This window comes from Sorghum bicolor, chromosome 1 (genome assembly GCF_000003195.3).
Source record: "Sorghum bicolor cultivar BTx623 chromosome 1, Sorghum_bicolor_NCBIv3, whole genome shotgun sequence".
Taxonomy (NCBI): Eukaryota; Viridiplantae; Streptophyta; class Magnoliopsida; order Poales; family Poaceae; genus Sorghum; species Sorghum bicolor.
The window spans coordinates 428,673-437,655 of NC_012870.2; the positions used below are offsets into that span (position 1 = coordinate 428,673).

General features: G+C 40.3%; 1 long non-coding RNA gene across 2 annotated transcripts; it reads right to left on the reverse strand.

Moving 5' to 3' along the window:
• LOC110431997 lies at positions 7,492-8,764 on the reverse strand. 2 transcript variants are annotated; one of them, XR_002449451.1, is made up of 4 exons: positions 8,301-8,764; positions 8,043-8,206; positions 7,898-7,962; positions 7,492-7,741 (listed from the first exon to the last, which is right to left on the reverse strand). It is a non-coding gene; the product is annotated as an uncharacterized LOC110431997 (long non-coding RNA). The 2 variants fall into 2 exon arrangements; XR_002449450.1 differs by having other exon boundaries at positions 7,492-7,962.

The following is an 8,983-nucleotide window of genomic DNA, read 5'->3' on the forward strand; positions in this document are numbered from 1 at the left end:
CCCCACGTATGCTTCCTTATGGCTGACTGCAGGTAGAGCCCATTTGACCGTGTGTCAACTTGTGATTGGCGCCAGTGAGCTAGCTAGGGAAAGCTGATCAATGGACCCATTGCTCTCGTGTGCATAATTTTCTCTCCCCGTGGAGGGGGTCGCTCTGCCGCCGGCCGGCATGGCACCTCGACGTAGACAACACCTGAGACATGGCGGTGTGAGCAACACTTGACATGGCGCTCCTCCCTAACCTTTTTGTTTTGAAAAACTAGCTATTACCACCGCCGCTGGTGATAATTAACACCCGCCGAGGAACGAAACTGGCAATGAAAATGTTTATGTAGTAGTGAATCCGCACACCACTTCAATAACATATACTCGAGAAAATAAATATTCTGAGTCAGCGCGTGCGTATATAGAGTGCAAGCATAAACAATGAAATGATCATGCTATATATGGATTTAGGCCGGTCGTTTCTAACATATATTTATATTAGCAAATATGTATGTGAGTTGTAATAGAAATATATAACTTATTGTGCGGTCACTTGGATGATCTGTTGATCAAAGATTTATTCAACGATCGTCATAGGTTTCAGTACGTTTTGGAGTTGAACTTCAATGAGAGAATCAGACTTTCATACCATTACTGGTCGATCGTGAATTGTTCTGACTTAGACATGAGTCTAGGTCACGTGAGAGAGAGAGAGAGAGATGTGTTTAGCTAGGGCATCAATAATGTGGAAAGTTTTTTAAAAAAAAAAGACAGAGGAATTATTCTCCTTTATTGTACTCCTTGTGTGTTTTCTGCAGGCTAGGCTAGGTCGTTATTATGTAGCACAGTGTACGTATGTTGCACCGTACAGCCGGGACCTTTTGCAATTTGCAGGTGGTTGAGGTATGCAGATCTTAGGTAGGTAGAGCTAGCTGCTGGGTGCATATATATACCACGTGAGCCCCAGTGCCATTTTATTTGGCTGGTACCATCCTGGAAACCTGCAAGATATTATGCATGCTTGCATTTACCGCATGAATGCCGTTCTGTTTTCTGATCCTGACGAAAATTTTCCTTTGCTTACCACAGTTGATTCGACCGGTTGTTTTTGATGCCGTAACGTAACTAGTACTAGATGATTCTTCCATGGATGGATATATATAATATATATAGTAGACGTACGGTTGTTGCCTGCCGACAACCAGGTGTCTACCGTACCGGTCTTGCATTGGCTATTTGGCTTCCGCGGGCCGGCCAATCGTCACAAATTGTAAGCAAGGAATAAGCATATTATATATGAGCCATAGCTTGATGATGACACGTCCAAGATTGTGGTTGCACGTCACATTTTGTCATCGTGTCTTGTTTATTTGATTCGCTGGTAACTCTAAATTAACTCATATATATGTTGCTTATTGGTAACTCATGCATGCATCCACCACACACGCATCATATACATATATATATTCGCAGTAGTTTGCGGCGCAAAGAAACAAAAAAACTCATCAAATATCGAGATCACGACTACTACCTACCCAATCTCAATGCAAGGGCCGGGTGAGGAGGCAACACATGCATGCAAGAGGGGAGAAGGCCGGGGTGCCTCTCTCCAACAATCCAAGTCCCCATCAAGTTATTAGTTGTTTTTATTTATTTTAAAGGGAGAGGGAAGACGAGAGAGCCGCCGGAGGAGAGGGATCGGAGGCTAGCTAGCTAGGTATATATATATATATATATATATATATATATATATATATATGCAGGATGCATGCCAGGTACGTAGGCACATGGATGGCCAAGCAAACAAAAATGTCCTATATATATATATGCATGCCTGCCCTACGTACGCGTCATGTGCTCCTAACATAAGATGGATGCATCTCATGCATCCCGGCCAATGCATCTGTTTGTTTGTCCCATCCTTCCTCTCCTTGCAATTATTAGCAGGGGAAGAAGATCCAACAGAGTCCAGTATGTAGAAGATGAGATAATGGAACTCTATATGCATCAAAACAAAAAGTCCATTATATTGCTGCAGGAATAATAACACACACACACACACACATATATATATATATATATATATATATATATATATATATATATATATATATATATATAGGCCTCATATGCTTGCTAAGCTAAACAACTGGTACTGGATCCTTCGAGTATCCCTTGTCTTATTCGTTGTTGTCTTGCATGCATGGCTATACATCACTACCTAGGGATCGGAGTGTGTGTGTGTGTAGAGAAAGATAGTAAAGAAGATCAAATAAAGGGTCTCTCCCATCAAGAGATCGAAGAGCCACACCCACGCATATACAAATATATGCATGCACATATATGGACAAATCCTGGTATATAGCAGCAAGTAGCTGGTGTGTATTACTGGCTAGCTTAGTTTGCATCATCAAGTGGAGGCCAGTGTGGAACATGCATGCATAAGATGTGACCAGGTGCCTTGCATGCATGCATATGTAGTACTGATCAGTAGTATTAATGTACATAGCTATATATATGGACAGCGCCTGCTGCTTAGGATCGTAACAATGCAAATTAAACTCAAAGTTGTTCAGATTTAAGCAAATCGGCCAGTTTGCTTGGTTTGCTAATTGGGGTATATATATATATGTATTGCCTGCTAGGCGAGTACCTACTAAATGTGGTAACCTTGGTCCTTGGGGCGCCGCCGCCTCTTATTTCAAATTGCATGCTGTGATCTGTCGGAAGCTAATAAGCCAGCCAGCCTCCAATTGGGTCTTAAACTAGCTAGGTTAGCTACCTCATCTGCTGGTCCATCATCGTCAGTGCCTTTGAATTAATATATATGTGTATACATACATATATAGGACAAACTATAATGGTGAGCTGATACATGCGGTCTCCCCCCTCCTAGAGATTGTTCATTTGATTGATCAACAACTCTGCTTAACAATGAACAAAAGACTGCAGCTAGCTAGCTAGCTACACCTAGCTATGTACAACCCACCCAAGTACTCCTTTTCATATATATACAACCCACACTTTTAAACTCGATCCTAGCTACTAGCTTCTAGTGTTAAAAGGAATCCAAAGAACAACAACGCAAATTAGTGCTTCTAGTGTGTAAAAACTATATATGCATCTGAGAATTATTCTTGATGATGATTATTGTTAACTCAATTAGCTTCTTGATGATTACCAGCACAAAACACCACAGAGAGAGCTAAGCTAGAAGCAGCTCCGATCCATTCATGTTGATCTGTCATGCACAGAGAACTTGTTTTAGCAACATCTGTCGTGTCATGCATAACTCATCATGGCGTTAGTTTAATTTGTCATCTACTTCAACCTTTAATTTAATACGATATCGTCAGAAGAACTACACATTACGCAGAGCACCCAAATAAAAAAAAAAGAAACTCGATCACAACAGCTAGCTAGCCCAACAGATATATATACGCTCTTTGACGTTATGTGGCTCTCAATAGCATGCATCGAGAAAGGACGGGTTATGCTAGGGTTTTTGTAATCACGCGCGCAAGCTAAGAATGCTTGTCGCGTGACAGCAAATGATTTGGATTTTAATGCTGTCGAATGTTAGGTCAGAATCTAGCAAGAACGAACAAATGATGCAAGCGACGAATTGTTTTATTTGTTGCCTCTCATCGATCAGTGTAATTAAGCCACACTTTTCTCTTTCCTCTTTGGCTTGTTAATGATCATATCACAAGTTCGTTCACAACTCTGTTAAGATTAAACCAACAAGAGGTCATAGAGAAGTATATTTGTTCCATGGTCAAATCTATACCAGTGTACCACTCTAGTTTTTTTTAATAAAAAGTACCACTCAGTTGAGCAATTCACAGGGTAATGCATGCATAGAAGTAGTAGTCCACTACAGAATTATGTATCTGCATTTAAAATTACCAATGTACAGAATTCTATATTGCTTATCTATACATTGCCTCGATCCACTGCCCGTATGACCACCACAAAAAAAAAGAACAAAGTTAGTTATTGAATGTTAAGGATTTTATAATGATATTTTCGCAATACCAATTTTTTCTTCCGTTTGTTTGAAAAATATGCAAGGTAGGTGTATATTTGATTCTAGGAAAAAAGGATTCAAAATTTGTGTTTTGATTAATCATTAGTCATAGTGTATCGATCATTGCTCTTGCATGGTAATTAAAGGTCATGCCAAAATAGAACATGCCTTGTGTTCTTTAACGGAGGCAGTATTCTTTTTACTTCTCGTCGCGGATCTCAAAAATCTAAACCAAACCATGCATGGTTCAGTTGCATTGGTCTGTTGAAGGGGAGCAATATATATACTAGTAGATGGATAAACAACGCAAGGCGTGCTTCGCGTGTCAACAACCGTATATATTTTGGTCAGTAGGGCAATCTTTATATGAGCCTTTAGCGTCAGCGCGCTAACACGTATCATGCATGCATGTTCATCGTCCTTAAGAAAATGTACAGCAAATCCTACTATATATATATATATATATATATATATATATATATATATATATATATATATATATATATGTTATCGTCTAGCTACCTAGCATCGATGATCAATCCAAATTAATTAATCATCGTATATACTACTGTAGCATGTCTGTATATTTAAGTTTGAGCACGGCTTAATTGATTAGTTGTGGCAAAACACGTTGTTGCTAATTTTATTTTTCAGAGAACAATCTTTAATTTTCATCTTTATTAGAGAACGATAATATAGGAGCGTGAGTATTGCACGCATATCTTGGCTGAGCCCTACGGATCATCTTGATCCGAATAAAGCCGGCCGGGGGCTCATCAGCTTGCCGTGGTGGCAGCTAATTAAGCTAGTAGGATCCTGCATACCCACAAGATCTATATAATCCAACTCCATCGAGTACGTACATGCATGCGGAACGTGTATACTGACCGGCCGCATGATCGATGATGATCAAGCCTGTTGTCGTATTTTTGTTGTTCCCATCTTTTGCGTACATACATTATATACACATATACCTATAAAAGCAAGAAGAACAGATCAATAAATTCATGTAGTATACCTAGCTATTTTTTGGAACAGTCGACAAAAGCTTTACCGAAAATATATTAATTAATAGAGGAGAGACAAGAGCTAAAGTACAAGAAAAAACAAAAGGCCTAATTGAGAATTTTAATTAGGCCCTCGAAGCAAAAGAGGCAAGCCATCTAACCGTAGGCAAATTTCTCTTAGTCGTTTAGCTCCCGCACTACACTATAGTGTAGCATCGGTCTTTCCTTGATCTTTGCAATCAGTATCGTTAGAGAAATATAAAGGCTAGTAATAAATCAACTGAGCATGCGATTTATTAGGTGGTACTAGCTGCTAGTGGTTGATATGCACTGCTGGTTGGTAGCTATCAATTGCAATGGTTTCTTGTCGTGTTCCTTGTGCTCTAGTGTACAAACCGACCGAATGTTATCCGTACGTGCTGCCTCTTTTCTTTATTTCATACATATAAATTACTACAAGAGTGATTGTTGCTGCTAGTATTGTAGATTTAGACGTTTGTGACAGAGGATGATCAGGTAGTTAATTTTCTTTAATTTATATGGAGAAGATGAGATAGCAACTGGAGATGAGGCAGGTGCGTGCTTTGCTTGCGCGGAAGACCAAAATCTACTCTCTATGTTTTTTAAATTATAAGTCATTCTGTCTTTTTAGATACGTAACCGGGTCCATCTTATCCGTCGAGTACACATGTACACGTTGTCGGACAAGAAGGAAGGAACACATCGTCGCAATCGCTTTGCTGTATTATTAGACTATTCTATATATTAATTAACAAAAATAACGCAACAGCAGCAGTAATATATGTGTGCCGTCACAAGTAGTGACAGCTGACATGCATTGGAACTCCAGTCCAATATATATGGCTAGCTAGCTATATATATATATATATATATATGGCCTTATTTAGTTCATTTTTTTTTGCAAAATGAAAACTGTAGCTTTTTTGTTTGTATTTAATAAATATTATCCAACCATAGACTACTTAGGCTCAAAAGATTCGTCTCGCGAATTATCGGTAAATTGTATAATTAGTTATTATTTTTATCTATATTTAATACTTCATACATGTGTTGCAAGATTGGATGTGTGACGAGAAATATAAAAATTTTTGGATTTTTTTTTGAAAATAAACAAGACCCATTTAGATCGATCATGTGCATGGCGCCATCGATGGCATCTCCATGCATCGATCCCCCCTGTCTCCTATAGGCTCGACACTTTCTGCACGTACAGACGTGTTTGCGTGTAACCCAAGGACGACGAACGACCCAGGGGAAGGGCGGCGCCGCCGGCGATCGAATCAAATTAAAATTTAACATGCATATATATATGAAACGGAAAATCATTGACATATATATATATTGGTCTTGCTATTCTCATTATCATGTGCAGCAGTACACAGTGCAAAATCTTTGGGCAAAGAGATCAGAAGATTTTGCATTTGGTCGCTTCTGCTGTAGCGATATTAAACTAAGTAATCACGTATGCAATGCAGAATGCACCACGCACATGGATCCATTTTGATCCTGGGCTTACCCCTGCCGTGCATATGCATCTGGGAGCACTAATATTCGTCCCGTCCATGCATCATGGCAGCTGCAGTGTATATATATATATATATATATATATATATATATATATATATATATATATATATATATATAGCATTTTTTTTACTCGTGCGAGTAGTTACTCGCATCTGCGAGTATAGGCACGCGAGGGAAGCCAGTCCGGAGCTATGTTAACGGGCCGTTGCTGAAGCTAAACGGGTTTGGGAAGAGTGTGGATCCTCTATGTATATACTGAAATAAAAAAAATGAGGCGTTCACGTGATTCTTTCTCGGCTGTACTTCCTCTTTTTAATATGTATACGTATGTGTATATACCTAGCTTTTTAAAGTATTTATGGATACTTCTTGCGGTGATTGATATGTATTCATACTTTGTTTAATAGAGTATGGATACATATTTTTTTGAAATAGAGTATTTATACATATCTTTTGGAATGGAATATGCATACATACACCAAGATTTAGATAGTATAAGAGCATACTTAAACCATAAGATCAGATTATATTGCAAAACCGTATGTGTCCATACTAGTTTTTAAAAAGACGTATGTATTCATACTGAGTATAAATACTGAAGTATATGCATATACTTTACGTGACAAGAGAGAGTATGTGTACTAGTTTTTAAAAGGACGTATGCATTCATACTGAGTATATGCATGTATACTTTACGTGACAAGGGCCGGAGTATATGTGCATACTATTTTATTGTTTTGATAAATACATATATTGCTTAGAGAAGATGGTATGTGCATATACCAATTTTCAATAAGGGTATGCGTAGAGACCTTTTTTTTAAAAAAAAGAGAGAGTATGCTTGCATACCTTCTACAAGGGAGTATCTGTACTAATTTTTGACAGAGCATGCTTACATACCTATATACTCTGCAAGCAAAGTATATACACATACTATGTTTCAAGCTATATGGAAAATTTAATTACAAAATCCCTCCAAATGTACAGAGAGGTTGAAAACTAAAAAAAAGGAATAATATAACATACTACCAACAGTATGGCAAGTCTTTCCAGCAGGCACATTCCGACCAATAATCTAAAAGTTTTTGTGACCAATGAATGCAAAAGAAACTTCATTTATTCATACATACCACACTGTATGCAGCCAGCATCAGGCCGGTAACGATTCTTCCTGCATATGCATATTAGAAAAGTATTATTTTAATCCTAGCAAGTATCAACTAATACTCTAATCAGTGATGCGAAGTATTCACCAATACACTAATTGAAAAACGTATGCAGAGATACTACTATTTTCTGAAAAAATAACCTGAAAATACCAAAACACCTGCTGGAGCTTGTCATCTCCTAGTCATATATGAACTGTTCACTGAGCACGAACAGGCTGAGAACCTGATTGGAAATTAAAGAAAACAAATGTGACATTAAGTTGTTGATTTTGGAATGCACTCATAGTTGCCATATGCCCATACCTCTATGTCGAAATCACCATCGATACAACTTCCGTAGTAGCCAAGTGCACATGATGTCTCACATCGCAGGGCGCTAATTGTCACAAACACATTGAAGTTGCTGTCGCCTTGCATGAAGAACAGGACCTGCCCTGCAGACACAAGATTGGAGAAGAAAAATTCCCCTGAATCCAAAACCATCCGACCAAGTTTAGCAACAAATCCACTAGCTTCAATAAGGAGGAAAGCCACGCTGGCGTCGGGGTGTCGTGATCTCACCCGGAAGGGACTGTCGTCATTCACATAGCCCCGCACTCTCCACGCCGCTGATTGGGATGGGGACGCCACTACCAGGACCCAGGAGCGAGCACCGCCGGATCTGCTGTCGGGGACGATGCAAATGGAGGGACCGCCGCCATCGTTGGGGAATAGCAGGGCCGCGCCGCCGAGGGTTGGGAGAGGGGCGGCGCCACTCGCTATCAATGGTGGTGGGAGCCCGCCGCCGACGCCATCGAAGTGGAGGGGCACGGACGCGGGGAACGACGGGTGCGAGAAGGAGACGGGAGAGGGGGTGCTGTTGAAATGGATCTGGATCTTATCAGCATAAAAATTGGATGTCGAACCTTGGGGCGAGATGGGGAACTGGTCCGCAGGGAGGATGTTGGCTGTGGCGGCCGATCCGTGCTCGTCGGGGCAGAGCTCGCTCGGCGGGGGAAGATCTCGGCAGGGGGAGGAGCAGCGTCTCCGGCCTGAACTCCAGCACGAAACTCCTCAGCGGCATGGGGAAGAAGGAAGAGCGGAGGGCCTGCAGCTCGTTCACGGAAGACGGAAGGACTTCCACACTAGTTAACGGGTTATGGACTGTACACCCGATAGCCTAAATCATGTACGTGAACGCCGTCATCGGCCGTTTTGCCGCGGGACTGACTTACCGGTACGTGTAACTACACGTAGGTGTAAAA